We start from the raw sequence: 14457 nt of genomic DNA on the forward strand, positions 1-14457 counted from the left end.
TTGGAATAGCGTCGTCCTGGATACCAATGCGCATGCGCGGGAGGCCGCGCATGCGCATTGGTATCCAGGAAGGGACGCTATTCCAAGAGGGAGCCCCGGAAGAGCCCCGGACATGGTAAGTGCTTTAAAAATTGTTTTATTAAGGTTAGTTGCTTAAATAATGTATGTAGGGGAGGGCGGGAGGGAGGCGGGTGGCGGCCGAATCGGCTACGCACACGGAGTGGGCGTAGTGTTGCCGGCTACGCTGTCTACGCAAAATGCGTAGAAGGCAACACTACGCCTACTCCGTGGGCGTAGCCGATTCGGACGCCCAGGGTTACTTCTAACCAGTTTGGATAGATAGACTGATAAGAAAGCAGCTCTTACTCCTAAAGTTTCAGCCATCTCAAGTGTATGACTGTTGACATATGTCTGCCCCACAGAGACAGAACACTTCTAATAAGTGAGTTCTCTATCTGTCACTGATTGTGGACATACTAACTAGAGCTATCAGTATGGTCATAAATGTGAATACTCTTATGTTCTCAAATCAAAATGGAGTTTTTCCTACTTCCAAGAAAAGTGTCTTAAGCATGCTCTTCAATTTGTGCACGCATGTAGACATTCAAATGCAACTGCATTTCCATACAGAGTCTCAAAATCATAGATATCTTCATACCGCAGTAAGAATACATGAAGCGATTTACATACTGCAGGCAGGCTGGCCTTGTAGCTCAGTGGCAGAGCACTGGTCTTGTAAACCAGGGGTCATGAGTTCAAGCCTCATCAGGGCCTTTTTATGTGTGAGTTTCTGTATGTTGTTTCCAAGTCATTCTTTCTAGGAATCACACCTTGTCTTAAGTTTGCTTATTGACAAGCTTCCCTTTCCTGCTTTCATCGTATCAAGAAGACTTCATGAAAACCATTGAACCATAAACTATCGCCTCACCCCTTCCGATCGCCTGACGAACGTCTGACAAACGCCATTCTCACCCCGCCGGGCAAAGCCAAATAAGCCATGCATATTTGAAGTTCCTTTGAAAGTCAGAGCGAGGACTATGACCTCTGTTCCGACTGAGTCTGCATCCACAGAAAGGATGAAATAAGGATCTAGAAATTTCACCAAGGAGATGTGAACTTCATCCCCCTTAAAATACTTTTCCTCCCAGATGCCCCGGCTCTTAGTCAAATGAGGTTAATCTTCAAAACCCCACCCCCACTAACCATAAATATCCGACTCTCCTGCTGTCCATTCAAATGATACAAGGTATCTTGTACATAGAGAGAATGTGAGAAAAAGCAGAATCGCTTCATAGATTTGGTGACCTTGGATGGGTGGGCTGGATAAAGAAGTGAACATGATTTCGGGAAAAGGAGTATCGTGATGGGGATGAGGAAAAGAGAACATGGACCACATTCACAAGTTAGAGAAATAAATATATTAGGTTGAATGGTTTTAAAAAGTTAACTTTGAGCATGAATTGTTTTTTAAACTGCAAAGAATAAAAAAAATCAATGTGGGATTGGAGGCACAATCTGAGCAGAAAGCACCATAAGCTGCTATGGTGCAACTCTTATGCTGACTAGAAACATTAATATGATGACGCTCTTCTTTTGATATGTCTTTCAGTTAAATTTTATTGTAAGTAGCTGATACAGCACTGTTTGCAGCTCCTCAGTATATGGTTATCCCGTGACAACAATGTTTTCATCATATTTATTATTCTACAAATGTATTTTTAAATGCACTGATGTGGTGTTTGCATGCTATGCAAGACGGCACATCATGGAATGTTTATAAGGAGCATCGAATAGGATTGTGATATTTGCACCTGGAAGAGTCGGACACGCAGATCCTGAAAAGAAGTAAAAACTCTCTAGCAAGGGCCATCTTTCCCCTGAGTTTATTCTTTACTTTTAGTGAAATGGTTTATGAAAAACCAGTAAGCTGCTCCAGGTGAGGCTCGAACTCACAACCTCGGCATGCCTCAATGCAAGTACTGCTGTATAAGTACCGCACGCTAACCGATTGCGCCACTGGAGCTCACTGTTCTCATACCTCCCCAGTTGAGCCATCTAGAGCTGACCAAGTAGATACTGGCACTGCTCCCTTATTCACTGTGCAAGATCGACTCACATGCTAGCATGTTATCATGACTATTAAAAACTACAGTCCTAATGGAACAGATTTGATAATTCTGCTATATCATGTGCTCTGTCTATTGAACACCACATATATTTGCCAGTTCTGACACAGTCTAGGAGAAACTTATGATTATTTGTAATTAGCACATCGTAAGAATTTCCTAAAAAATGAAACATAGTCACCTAAGGCGGACGAGGTGGCCGAGTGGTTAAGGCGATGGACTGCTAATCCATTGTGCTCTGCACGCATGGGTTCGAATCCCACCTTCGTCAGAACGCCATCAGACACTCTTTTGAAGGTGGGCATGTCTCGTAGTACAATTACACTCTCTTTCAAGACACAGCCATAATCCACTAGAAGGGCCCAACTGACTATTCCATTTTGGCAATTATGTCAAATTAAGGGAAGTGTTTTGTGCTTAATTGAAATTAGATCTTTCATGAAGTGTCCAGAGGATTGCCTTTCCCTCACTCCTGGCCTTCTAACTAACCCTGGTCGTAGTGGGCGTAGTGGGGCTCCGCGGAGCTACACGGAGTGGCCGAGAAGCTACGCCCACTCCCGCACTCCGTGTAGCCCCACTACGCACCTCCCTCCCGCTCTCCCCTACATACATTATTTAAGCAACTACCCTTAATAAAACAATTTTAAAGCACTTACCGTGTCCGGGGCTCGTCCGGGGCTCCATCTTGGAATAGCGTCGTCCTGGATACCAATGCGCATGCGCGGGAGGCCGCGCATGCGCATTGGTATCCAGGAAGGGACGCTATTCCAAGAGGGAGCCCCGGAAGAGCCCCGGACATGGTAAGTGCTTTAAAAATTGTTTTATTAAGGTTAGTTGCTTAAATAATGTATGTAGGGGAGGGCGGGAGGGAGGCGGGTGGCGGCCGAATCGGCTACGCACACGGCGTGGGCGTAGTGTTGCCGGCTACGCTGTCTACGCAAATTGCGTAGAAGGCAACACTACGCCTACTCCGTGGGCGTAGCCGATTCGGATGCCCAGGGTTACTTCTAACCAGTTTGGATAGATAGACTGATAAGAAAGCAGCTCTTACTCCTAAAGTTTCAGCCATCTCAAGTGTATGACTGTTGACATATGTCTGCCCCACAGAGACAGATCACTTCTAATAAGTGAGTTCTCTATCTGTCACTGATTGTGGACATACTAACTAGAGCTATCAGTATGGTCATAAATGTGAATACTCTTATGTTCTCAAATCAAAATGGAGTTTTTCCTACTTCCAAGAAAAGTGTCTTAAGCATGCTCTTCAATTTGTGCACGCATGTAGACATTCAAATGCAACTGCATTTCCATACAGAGTCTCAAAATCATAGATATCTTCATACCGCAGTAAGAATACACGAAGCGATTTACATACTGCAAGCAGGCTGGCCTTGTAGCTCAGTGGCAGAGCACTGGTCTTGTAAACCAGGGGTCATGAGTTCAAGCCTCATCAGGGCCTTTTTATATGTGAGTTTCTGTATGTTGTTTCCAAGTCATTCTTTCTAGGAATCACACCTTGTCTTAAGTTTGCTTATTGACAAGCTTCCCTTTCCTGCTTTCATCGTATCAAGAAGACTTCATGAAAACCATTGAACCATAAACTATCGCCTCACCCCTTCCGATCGCCTGACGAACGCCTGACAAACGCCATTCTCACCCCGCCGGGCAAAGCCAAATAAGCCATGCATATTTGAAGTTCCTTTGAAAGTCAGAGCAAGGACTATGACCTCTGTTCCGACTGAGTCTGCATCCACAGAAAGGATGAAATAAGGATCTAGAAATTTCACCAAGGAGATGTGAACTTCATCCCCCTTAAAATACTTTTCCTCCCAGATGCCCCGGCTCTTAGTCAAATGAGGTTAATCTTCAAAACCCCACCCCCACTAACCATAAATATCCGACTCTCCTGCTGTCCATTCAAATGATACAAGGTATCTTGTACATAGAGAGAATGTGAGAAAAAGCAGAATCGCTTCATAGATTTGGTGACCTTGGATGGGTGGGCTGGATAAAGAAGTGAACCTGATTTCGGGAAAAGGAGTATCGTGATGGGGATGAGGAAAAGAGAACATGGACCACATTCACAAGTTAGAGAAATAAATATATTAGGTTGAATGGTTTTAAAAAGTTAACTTTGAGCATGAATTATTTTTTTAAACTGCAAAGAATAAAAAAAATCAATGTGGGATTGGAGGCACAATCTGAGCAGAAAGCACCATAAGCTGCTATGGTGCAACTCTTATGTTGACTAGAAACATTAATATGATGACGCTCTTCTTTTCATATGTCTTTCAGTTAAATGTTATTGTAAGTAGCTGATACAGCACTGTTTGCAGCTCCTCAGTATATGGTTATCCCGTGACAACAATGTTTTCATCATATTTATTATTCTACAAATGTATTTTTAAATGCACTGATGTGGTGTTTGCATGCTATGCAAGACGGCACATCATGGAATGTTTATAAGGAGCATCGAATAGGATTGTGATATTTGCACCTGGAAGAGTCGGACACGCAGATCCTGAAAAGAAGTAAAAACTCTCTAGCAAGGGCCGTCTTTCCCCTGAGTTTATTCTTTACTTTTAGTGAAATGGTTTATGAAAAACCAGTAAGCTGCTCCAGGTGAGGCTCGAACTCACAACCTCGGCATGCCTCAATGCAAGTACTGCTGTATAAGTACCGCGCGCTAACCGATTGCGCCACTGGAGCTCACTGTTCTCATACCTCCCCAGTTGAGCCATCTAGAGCTGACCAAGTAGATACTGGCACTGCTCCCTTATTCACTGTGCAAGATCGACTCACATGCTAGCATGTTATCATGACTATTAAAAACTACAGTCCTAATGGAACAGATTTGATAATTCTGCTATATCATGTGCTCTGTCTATTGAACACCACATATATTTGCCAGTTCTGACACAGTCTAGGAGAAACTTATGATTATTTGTAATTAGCACATCGTAAGAATTTCCTAAAAAATGAAACATAGTCACCTAAGGCAGACGAGGTGGCCGAGTGGTTAAGGCGATGGACTGCTAATCCGTTGTGCTCTGCACGCGTGGGTTCGAATCCCACCTTCGTCGGAACGCCATTAGACACTCTTTTGAAGGTGGGCATGTCTCGTAGTACAATTACACTCTCTTTCAAGACACAGCCATAATCCACTAGAAGGGCCCAACTGACTATTCCATTTTGGCAATTATGTCAAATTAAGGGAAGTGTTTTGTGCTTAATTGAAATTAGATCTTTCATGAAGTGTCCAGAGGATTGCCTTTCCCTCACTCCTGGCCTTCTAACTAACCCTGGTCGTAGTGGGCGTAGTGGGGCTCCGCGGAGCTACGCGGAGTGGGCGAGAAGCTACGCCCACTCCCGCACTCCGCGCAGCCCCACTACGCACCTCCCTCCCGCTCTCCCCTACATACATTATTTAAGCAACTACCCTTAATAAAACAATTTTAAAGCACTTACCGTGTCCGGGGCTCGTCCGGGGCTCCATCTTGGAATAGCGTCGTCCTGGATACCAATGCGCATGCGCGGGAGGCCGCGCATGCGCATTGGTATCCAGGAAGGGACGCTATTCCAAGAGGGAGCCCCGGAAGAGCCCCGGACATGGTAAGTGCTTTAAAAATTGTTTTATTAAGGTTAGTTGCTTAAATAATGTATGTAGGGGAGGGCGGGAGGGAGGCGGGTGGCGGCCGAATCGGCTACGCACACGGAGTGGGCGTAGTGTTGCCGGCTACGCTGTCTACGCAAAATGCGTAGAAGGCAACACTACGCCTACTCCGTGGGCGTAGCCGATTCGGACGCCCAGGGTTACTTCTAACCAGTTTGGATAGATAGACTGATAAGAAAGCAGCTCTTACTCCTAAAGTTTCAGCCATCTCAAGTGTATGACTGTTGACATATGTCTGCCCCACAGAGACAGAACACTTCTAATAAGTGAGTTCTCTATCTGTCACTGATTGTGGACATACTAACTAGAGCTATCAGTATGGTCATAAATGTGAATACTCTTATGTTCTCAAATCAAAATGGAGTTTTTCCTACTTCCAAGAAAAGTGTCTTAAGCATGCTCTTCAATTTGTGCACGCATGTAGACATTCAAATGCAACTGCATTTCCATACAGAGTCTCAAAATCATAGATATCTTCATACCGCAGTAAGAATACATGAAGCGATTTACATACTGCAGGCAGGCTGGCCTTGTAGCTCAGTGGCAGAGCACTGGTCTTGTAAACCAGGGGTCATGAGTTCAAGCCTCATCAGGGCCTTTTTATGTGTGAGTTTCTGTATGTTGTTTCCAAGTCATTCTTTCTAGGAATCACACCTTGTCTTAAGTTTGCTTATTGACAAGCTTCCCTTTCCTGCTTTCATCGTATCAAGAAGACTTCATGAAAACCATTGAACCATAAACTATCGCCTCACCCCTTCCGATCGCCTGACGAACGTCTGACAAACGCCATTCTCACCCCGCCGGGCAAAGCCAAATAAGCCATGCATATTTGAAGTTCCTTTGAAAGTCAGAGCGAGGACTATGACCTCTGTTCCGACTGAGTCTGCATCCACAGAAAGGATGAAATAAGGATCTAGAAATTTCACCAAGGAGATGTGAACTTCATCCCCCTTAAAATACTTTTCCTCCCAGATGCCCCGGCTCTTAGTCAAATGAGGTTAATCTTCAAAACCCCACCCCCACTAACCATAAATATCCGACTCTCCTGCTGTCCATTCAAATGATACAAGGTATCTTGTACATAGAGAGAATGTGAGAAAAAGCAGAATCGCTTCATAGATTTGGTGACCTTGGATGGGTGGGCTGGATAAAGAAGTGAACATGATTTCGGGAAAAGGAGTATCGTGATGGGGATGAGGAAAAGAGAACATGGACCACATTCACAAGTTAGAGAAATAAATATATTAGGTTAAATGGTTTTAAAAAGTTAACTTTGAGCATGAATTGTTTTTTAAACTGCAAAGAATAAAAAAAATCAATGTGGGATTGGAGGCACAATCTGAGCAGAAAGCACCATAAGCTGCTATGGTGCAACTCTTATGCTGACTAGAAACATTAATATGATGACGCTCTTCTTTTGATATGTCTTTCAGTTAAATTTTATTGTAAGTAGCTGATACAGCACTGTTTGCAGCTCCTCAGTATATGGTTATCCCGTGACAACAATGTTTTCATCATATTTATTATTCTACAAATGTATTTTTAAATGCACTGATGTGGTGTTTGCATGCTATGCAAGACGGCACATCATGGAATGTTTATAAGGAGCATCGAATAGGATTGTGATATTTGCACCTGGAAGAGTCGGACACGCAGATCCTGAAAAGAAGTAAAAACTCTCTAGCAAGGGCCATCTTTCCCCTGAGTTTATTCTTTACTTTTAGTGAAATGGTTTATGAAAAACCAGTAAGCTGCTCCAGGTGAGGCTCGAACTCACAACCTCGGCATGCCTCAATGCAAGTACTGCTGTATAAGTACCGCGCGCTAACCGATTGCGCCACTGGAGCTCACTGTTCTCATACCTCCCCAGTTGAGCCATCTAGAGCTGACCAAGTAGATACTGGCACTGCTCCCTTATTCACTGTGCAAGATCGACTCACATGCTAGCATGTTATCATGACTTTTAAAAACTACAGTCCTAATGGAACAGATTTGATAATTCTGCTATATCATGTGCTCTGTCTATTGAACACCACATATATTTGCCAGTTCTGACACAGTCTAGGAGAAACTTATGATTATTTGTAATTAGCACATCGTAAGAATTTCCTAAAAAATGAAACATAGTCACCTAAGGCAGACGAGGTGGCCGAGTGGTTAAGGCGATGGACTGCTAATCCATTGTGCTCTGCACGCATGGGTTCGAATCCCACCTTCGTCGGAACGCCATCAGACACTCTTTTGAAGGTGGGCATGTCTCGTAGTACAATTACACTCTCTTTCAAGACACAGCCATAATCCACTAGAAGGGCCCAACTGACTATTCCATTTTGGCAATTATGTCAAATTAAGGGAAGTGTTTTGTGCTTAATTGAAATTAGATCTTTCATGAAGTGTCCAGAGGATTGCCTTTCCCTCACTCCTGGCCTTCTAACTAACCCTGGTCGTAGTGGGCGTAGTGGGGCTCCGCGGAGCTACACGGAGTGGCCGAGAAGCTACGCCCACTCCCGCACTCCGTGTAGCCCCACTACGCACCTCCCTCCCGCTCTCCCCTACATACATTATTTAAGCAACTACCCTTAATAAAACAATTTTAAAGCACTTACCGTGTCCGGGGCTCGTCCGGGGCTCCATCTTGGAATAGCGTCGTCCTGGATACCAATGCGCATGCGCGGGAGGCCGCGCATGCGCATTGGTATCCAGGAAGGGACGCTATTCCAAGAGGGAGCCCCGGAAGAGCCCCGGACATGGTAAGTGCTTTAAAAATTGTTTTATTAAGGTTAGTTGCTTAAATAATGTATGTAGGGGAGGGCGGGAGGGAGGCGGGTGGCGGCCGAATCGGCTACGCACACGGCATGGGCGTAGTGTTGCCGGCTACGCTGTCTACGCAAATTGCGTAGAAGGCAACACTACGCCTACTCCGTGGGCGTAGCCGATTCGGATGCCCAGGGTTACTTCTAACCAGTTTGGATAGATAGACTGATAAGAAAGCAGCTCTTACTCCTAAAGTTTCAGCCATCTCAAGTGTATGACTGTTGACATATGTCTGCCCCACAGAGACAGATCACTTCTAATAAGTGAGTTCTCTATCTGTCACTGATTGTGGACATACTAACTAGAGCTATCAGTATGGTCATAAATGTGAATACTCTTATGTTCTCAAATCAAAATGGAGTTTTTCCTACTTCCAAGAAAAGTGTCTTAAGCATGCTCTTCAATTTGTGCACGCATGTAGACATTCAAATGCAACTGCATTTCCATACAGAGTCTCAAAATCATAGATATCTTCATACCGCAGTAAGAATACACGAAGCGATTTACATACTGCAAGCAGGCTGGCCTTGTAGCTCAGTGGCAGAGCACTGGTCTTGTAAACCAGGGGTCATGAGTTCAAGCCTCATCAGGGCCTTTTTATATGTGAGTTTCTGTATGTTGTTTCCAAGTCATTCTTTCTAGGAATCACACCTTGTCTTAAGTTTGCTTATTGACAAGCTTCCCTTTCCTGCTTTTATCGTATCAAGAAGACTTCATGAAAACCATTGAACCATAAACTATCGCCTCACCCCTTCCGATCGCCTGACGAACGCCTGACAAACGCCATTCTCACCCCGCCGGGCAAGCCCTGCCGGGCAAAGCCAAATAAGCCATGCATATTTGAAGTTCCTTTGAAAGTCAGAGCAAGGACTATGACCTCTGTTCCGACTGAGTCTGCATCCACAGAAAGGATGAAATAAGGATCTAGAAATTTCACCAAGGAGATGTGAACTTCATCCCCCTTAAAATACTTTTCCTCCCAGATGCCCCGGCTCTTAGTCAAATGAGGTTAATCTTCAAAACCCCACCCCCACTAACCATAAATATCCGACTCTCCTGCTGTCCATTCAAATGATACAAGGTATCTTGTACATAGAGAGAATGTGAGAAAAAGCAGAATCGCTTCATAGATTTGGTGACCTTGGATGGGTGGGCTGGATAAAGAAGTGAACCTGATTTCGGGAAAAGGAGTATCGTGATGGGGATGAGGAAAAGAGAACATGGACCACATTCACAAGTTAGAGAAATAAATATATTAGGTTGAATGGTTTTAAAAAGTTAACTTTGAGCATGAATTATTTTTTTAAACTGCAAAGAATAAAAAAAATCAATGTGGGATTGGAGGCACAATCTGAGCAGAAAGCACCATAAGCTGCTATGGTGCAACTCTTATGTTGACTAGAAACATTAATATGATGACGCTCTTCTTTTGATATGTCTTTCAGTTAAATGTTATTGTAAGTAGCTGATACAGCACTGTTTGCAGCTCCTCAGTATATGGTTATCCCGTGACAACAATGTTTTCATCATATTTATTATTCTACAAATGTATTTTTAAATGCACTGATGTGGTGTTTGCATGCTATGCAAGACGGCACATCATGGAATGTTTATAAGGAGCATCGAATAGGATTGTGATATTTGCACCTGGAAGAGTCGGACACGCAGATCCTGAAAAGAAGTAAAAACTCTCTAGCAAGGGCCGTCTTTCCCCTGAGTTTATTCTTTACTTTTAGTGAAATGGTTTATGAAAAACCAGTAAGCTGCTCCAGGTGAGGCTCGAACTCACAACCTCGGCATGCCTCAATGCAAGTACTGCTGTATAAGTACCGCGCGCTAACCGATTGCGCCACTGGAGCTCACTGTTCTCATACCTCCCCAGTTGAGCCATCTAGAGCTGACCAAGTAGATACTGGCACTGCTCCCTTATTCACTGTGCAAGATCGACTCACATGCTAGCATGTTATCATGACTATTAAAAACTACAGTCCTAATGGAACAGATTTGATAATTCTGCTATATCATGTGCTCTGTCTATTGAACACCACATATATTTGCCAGTTCTGACACAGTCTAGGAGAAACTTATGATTATTTGTAATTAGCACATCGTAAGAATTTCCTAAAAAATGAAACATAGTCACCTAAGGCAGACGAGGTGGCCGAGATGTTAAGGCGATGGACTGCTAATCCGTTGTGCTCTGCACGCGTGGGTTCGAATCCCACCTTCGTCGGAACGCCATTAGACACTCTTTTGAAGGTGGGCATGTCTCGTAGTACAATTACACTCTCTTTCAAGACACAGCCATAATCCACTAGAAGGGCCCAACTGACTATTCCATTTTGGCAATTATGTCAAATTAAGGGAAGTGTTTTGTGCTTAATTGAAATTAGATCTTTCATGAAGTGTCCAGAGGATTGCCTTTCCCTCACTCCTGGCCTTCTAACTAACCCTGGTCGTAGTGGGCGTAGTGGGGCTCCGCGGAGCTACGCGGAGTGGGCGAGAAGCTACGCCCACTCCCGCACTCCGCGCAGCCCCACTACGCACCTCCCTCCCGCTCTCCCCTACATACATTATTTAAGCAACTACCCTTAATAAAACAATTTTAAAGCACTTACCGTGTCCGGGGCTTGTCCGGGGCTCCATCTTGGAATAGCGTCGTCCTGGATACCAATGCGCATGCGCGGGAGGCCGCGCATGCGCATTGGTATCCAGGAAGGGACGCTATTCCAAGAGGGAGCCCCGGAAGAGCCCCGGACATGGTAAGTGCTTTAAAAATTGTTTTATTAAGGTTAGTTGCTTAAATAATGTATGTAGGGGAGGGCGGGAGGGAGGCGGGTGGCGGCCGAATCGGCTACGCACACGGAGTGGGCGTAGTGTTGCCGGCTACGCTGTCTACGCAAAATGCGTAGAAGGCAACACTACGCCTACTCCGTGGGCGTAGCCGATTCGGACGCCCAGGGTTACTTCTAACCAGTTTGGATAGATAGACTGATAAGAAAGCAGCTCTTACTCCTAAAGTTTCAGCCATCTCAAGTGTATGACTGTTGACATATGTCTGCCCCACAGAGACAGAACACTTCTAATAAGTGAGTTCTCTATCTGTCACTGATTGTGGACATACTAACTAGAGCTATCAGTATGGTCATAAATGTGAATACTCTTATGTTCTCAAATCAAAATGGAGTTTTTCCTACTTCCAAGAAAAGTGTCTTAAGCATGCTCTTCAATTTGTGCACGCATGTAGACATTCAAATGCAACTGCATTTCCATACAGAGTCTCAAAATCATAGATATCTTCATACCGCAGTAAGAATACATGAAGCGATTTACATACTGCAGGCAGGCTGGCCTTGTAGCTCAGTGGCAGAGCACTGGTCTTGTAAACCAGGGGTCATGAGTTCAAGCCTCATCAGGGCCTTTTTATGTGTGAGTTTCTGTATGTTGTTTCCAAGTCATTCTTTCTAGGAATCACACCTTGTCTTAAGTTTGCTTATTGACAAGCTTCCCTTTCCTGCTTTCATCGTATCAAGAAGACTTCATGAAAACCATTGAACCATAAACTATCGCCTCACCCCTTCCGATCGCCTGACGAACGTCTGACAAACGCCATTCTCACCCCGCCGGGCAAAGCCAAATAAGCCATGCATATTTGAAGTTCCTTTGAAAGTCAGAGCGAGGACTATGACCTCTGTTCCGACTGAGTCTGCATCCACAGAAAGGATGAAATAAGGATCTAGAAATTTCACCAAGGAGATGTGAACTTCATCCCCCTTAAAATACTTTTCCTCCCAGATGCCCCGGCTCTTAGTCAAATGAGGTTAATCTTCAAAACCCCACCCCCACTAACCATAAATATCCGACTCTCCTGCTGTCCATTCAAATGATACAAGGTATCTTGTACATAGAGAGAATGTGAGAAAAAGCAGAATCGCTTCATAGATTTGGTGACCTTGGATGGGTGGGCTGGATAAAGAAGTGAACATGATTTCGGGAAAAGGAGTATCGTGATGGGGATGAGGAAAAGAGAACATGGACCACATTCACAAGTTAGAGAAATAAATATATTAGGTTGAATGGTTTTAAAAAGTTAACTTTGAGCATGAATTGTTTTTTAAACTGCAAAGAATAAAAAAAATCAATGTGGGATTGGAGGCACAATCTGAGCAGAAAGCACCATAAGCTGCTATGGTGCAACTCTTATGCTGACTAGAAACATTAATATGATGACGCTCTTCTTTTGATATGTCTTTCAGTTAAATTTTATTGTAAGTAGCTGATACAGCACTGTTTGCAGCTCCTCAGTATATGGTTATCCCGTGACAACAATGTTTTCATCATATTTATTATTCTACAAATGTATTTTTAAATGCACTGATGTGGTGTTTGCATGCTATGCAAGACGGCACATCATGGAATGTTTATAAGGAGCATCGAATAGGATTGTGATATTTGCACCTGGAAGAGTCGGACACGCAGATCCTGAAAAGAAGTAAAAACTCTCTAGCAAGGGCCATCTTTCCCCTGAGTTTATTCTTTACTTTTAGTGAAATGGTTTATGAAAAACCAGTAAGCTGCTCCAGGTGAGGCTCGAACTCACAACCTCGGCATGCCTCAATGCAAGTACTGCTGTATAAGTACCGCGCGCTAACCGATTGCGCCACTGGAGCTCACTGTTCTCATACCTCCCCAGTTGAGCCATCTAGAGCTGACCAAGTAGATACTGGCACTGCTCCCTTATTCACTGTGCAAGATCGACTCACATGCTAGCATGTTATCATGACTATTAAAAACTACAGTCCTAATGGAACAGATTTGATAATTCTGCTATATCATGTGCTCTGTCTATTGAACACCACATATATTTGCCAGTTCTGACACAGTCTAGGAGAAACTTATGATTATTTGTAATTAGCACATCGTAAGAATTTCCTAAAAAATGAAACATAGTCACCTAAGGCAGACGAGGTGGCCGAGTGGTTAAGGCGATGGACTGCTAATCCATTGTGCTCTGCACGCATGGGTTCGAATCCCACCTTCGTCGGAACGCCATCAGACACTCTTTTGAAGGTGGGCATGTCTCGTAGTACAATTACACTCTCTTTCAAGACACAGCCATAATCCACTAGAAGGGCCCAACTGACTATTCCATTTTGGCAATTATGTCAAATTAAGGGAAGTGTTTTGTGCTTAATTGAAATTAGATCTTTCATGAAGTGTCCAGAGGATTGCCTTTCCCTCACTCCTGGCCTTCTAACTAACCCTGGTCGTAGTGGGCGTAGTGGGGCTCCGCGGAGCTACACGGAGTGGCCGAGAAGCTACGCCCACTCCCGCACTCCGTGTAGCCCCACTACGCACCTCCCTCCCGCTCTCCCCTACATACATTATTTAAGCAACTACCCTTAATAAAACAATTTTAAAGCACTTACCGTGTCCGGGGCTCGTCCGGGGCTCCATCTTGGAATAGCGTCGTCCTGGATACCAATGCGCATGCGCGGGAGGCCGCGCATGCGCATTGGTATCCAGGAAGGGACGCTATTCCAAGAGGGAGCCCCGGAAGAGCCCCGGACATGGTAAGTGCTTTAAAAATTGTTTTATTAAGGTTAGTTGCTTAAATAATGTATGTAGGGGAGGGCGGGAGGGAGGCGGGTGGCGGCCGAATCGGCTACGCACACGGCGTGGGCGTAGTGTTGCCGGCTACGCTGTCTACGCAAATTGCGTAGAAGGCAACACTACGCCTACTCCGTGGGCGTAGCCGATTCGGATGCCCAGGGTTACTTCTAACCAGTTTGGATAGATAGACTGATAAGAAAGCAGCTTTTACTCCTAAAGTTTCAGCCATCT

At 44.4% G+C, this 14457-nt stretch overlaps 15 non-coding genes across 15 annotated transcripts; 10 read left to right on the forward strand and 5 right to left on the reverse strand.

Annotated features, from left to right (window-relative positions):
* Window positions 1-702: 702 nt before the first annotated feature.
* TRNAT-UGU (transfer RNA threonine (anticodon UGU)) lies at window positions 703-774 on the forward strand. Its single transcript has one exon. It is a non-coding gene; the product is annotated as a tRNA-Thr (tRNA).
* Window positions 775-1928: 1154 nt separating this feature from the next.
* On the reverse strand, window positions 1929-2023 carry TRNAI-UAU (transfer RNA isoleucine (anticodon UAU)). Its single transcript has 2 exons — window positions 1986-2023; window positions 1929-1964 (listed from the first exon to the last, which is right to left on the reverse strand). It is a non-coding gene; the product is annotated as a tRNA-Ile (tRNA).
* A 292-nt stretch (window positions 2024-2315) lies between these two features.
* On the forward strand, window positions 2316-2397 carry TRNAS-GCU (transfer RNA serine (anticodon GCU)). The gene has a single exon. It is a non-coding gene; the product is annotated as a tRNA-Ser (tRNA).
* A 1116-nt stretch (window positions 2398-3513) lies between these two features.
* Window positions 3514-3585, forward strand: TRNAT-UGU (transfer RNA threonine (anticodon UGU)). The gene has a single exon. It is a non-coding gene; the product is annotated as a tRNA-Thr (tRNA).
* A 1155-nt stretch (window positions 3586-4740) lies between these two features.
* On the reverse strand, window positions 4741-4835 carry TRNAI-UAU (transfer RNA isoleucine (anticodon UAU)). The gene is made up of 2 exons: window positions 4798-4835; window positions 4741-4776 (listed from the first exon to the last, which is right to left on the reverse strand). It is a non-coding gene; the product is annotated as a tRNA-Ile (tRNA).
* A 292-nt stretch (window positions 4836-5127) lies between these two features.
* TRNAS-GCU (transfer RNA serine (anticodon GCU)) lies at window positions 5128-5209 on the forward strand. Its single transcript has one exon. It is a non-coding gene; the product is annotated as a tRNA-Ser (tRNA).
* Window positions 5210-6325: 1116 nt separating this feature from the next.
* TRNAT-UGU (transfer RNA threonine (anticodon UGU)) lies at window positions 6326-6397 on the forward strand. The gene has a single exon. It is a non-coding gene; the product is annotated as a tRNA-Thr (tRNA).
* A 1154-nt stretch (window positions 6398-7551) lies between these two features.
* Window positions 7552-7646, reverse strand: TRNAI-UAU (transfer RNA isoleucine (anticodon UAU)). Its single transcript has 2 exons — window positions 7609-7646; window positions 7552-7587 (listed from the first exon to the last, which is right to left on the reverse strand). It is a non-coding gene; the product is annotated as a tRNA-Ile (tRNA).
* Window positions 7647-7938: 292 nt separating this feature from the next.
* TRNAS-GCU (transfer RNA serine (anticodon GCU)) lies at window positions 7939-8020 on the forward strand. Its single transcript has one exon. It is a non-coding gene; the product is annotated as a tRNA-Ser (tRNA).
* A 1116-nt stretch (window positions 8021-9136) lies between these two features.
* Window positions 9137-9208, forward strand: TRNAT-UGU (transfer RNA threonine (anticodon UGU)). Its single transcript has one exon. It is a non-coding gene; the product is annotated as a tRNA-Thr (tRNA).
* Window positions 9209-10377: 1169 nt separating this feature from the next.
* On the reverse strand, window positions 10378-10472 carry TRNAI-UAU (transfer RNA isoleucine (anticodon UAU)). The gene is made up of 2 exons: window positions 10435-10472; window positions 10378-10413 (listed from the first exon to the last, which is right to left on the reverse strand). It is a non-coding gene; the product is annotated as a tRNA-Ile (tRNA).
* A 292-nt stretch (window positions 10473-10764) lies between these two features.
* TRNAS-GCU (transfer RNA serine (anticodon GCU)) lies at window positions 10765-10846 on the forward strand. Its single transcript has one exon. It is a non-coding gene; the product is annotated as a tRNA-Ser (tRNA).
* A 1116-nt stretch (window positions 10847-11962) lies between these two features.
* Window positions 11963-12034, forward strand: TRNAT-UGU (transfer RNA threonine (anticodon UGU)). The gene has a single exon. It is a non-coding gene; the product is annotated as a tRNA-Thr (tRNA).
* A 1154-nt stretch (window positions 12035-13188) lies between these two features.
* Window positions 13189-13283, reverse strand: TRNAI-UAU (transfer RNA isoleucine (anticodon UAU)). Its single transcript has 2 exons — window positions 13246-13283; window positions 13189-13224 (listed from the first exon to the last, which is right to left on the reverse strand). It is a non-coding gene; the product is annotated as a tRNA-Ile (tRNA).
* A 292-nt stretch (window positions 13284-13575) lies between these two features.
* TRNAS-GCU (transfer RNA serine (anticodon GCU)) lies at window positions 13576-13657 on the forward strand. Its single transcript has one exon. It is a non-coding gene; the product is annotated as a tRNA-Ser (tRNA).
* Window positions 13658-14457: the final 800 nt, after the last annotated feature.

The sequence above is a fragment of the Lissotriton helveticus genome, chromosome 5_1, assembly GCF_964261635.1.
Source record: "Lissotriton helveticus chromosome 5_1, aLisHel1.1, whole genome shotgun sequence".
NCBI classification, from domain to species: domain Eukaryota; kingdom Metazoa; phylum Chordata; class Amphibia; order Caudata; family Salamandridae; genus Lissotriton; species Lissotriton helveticus.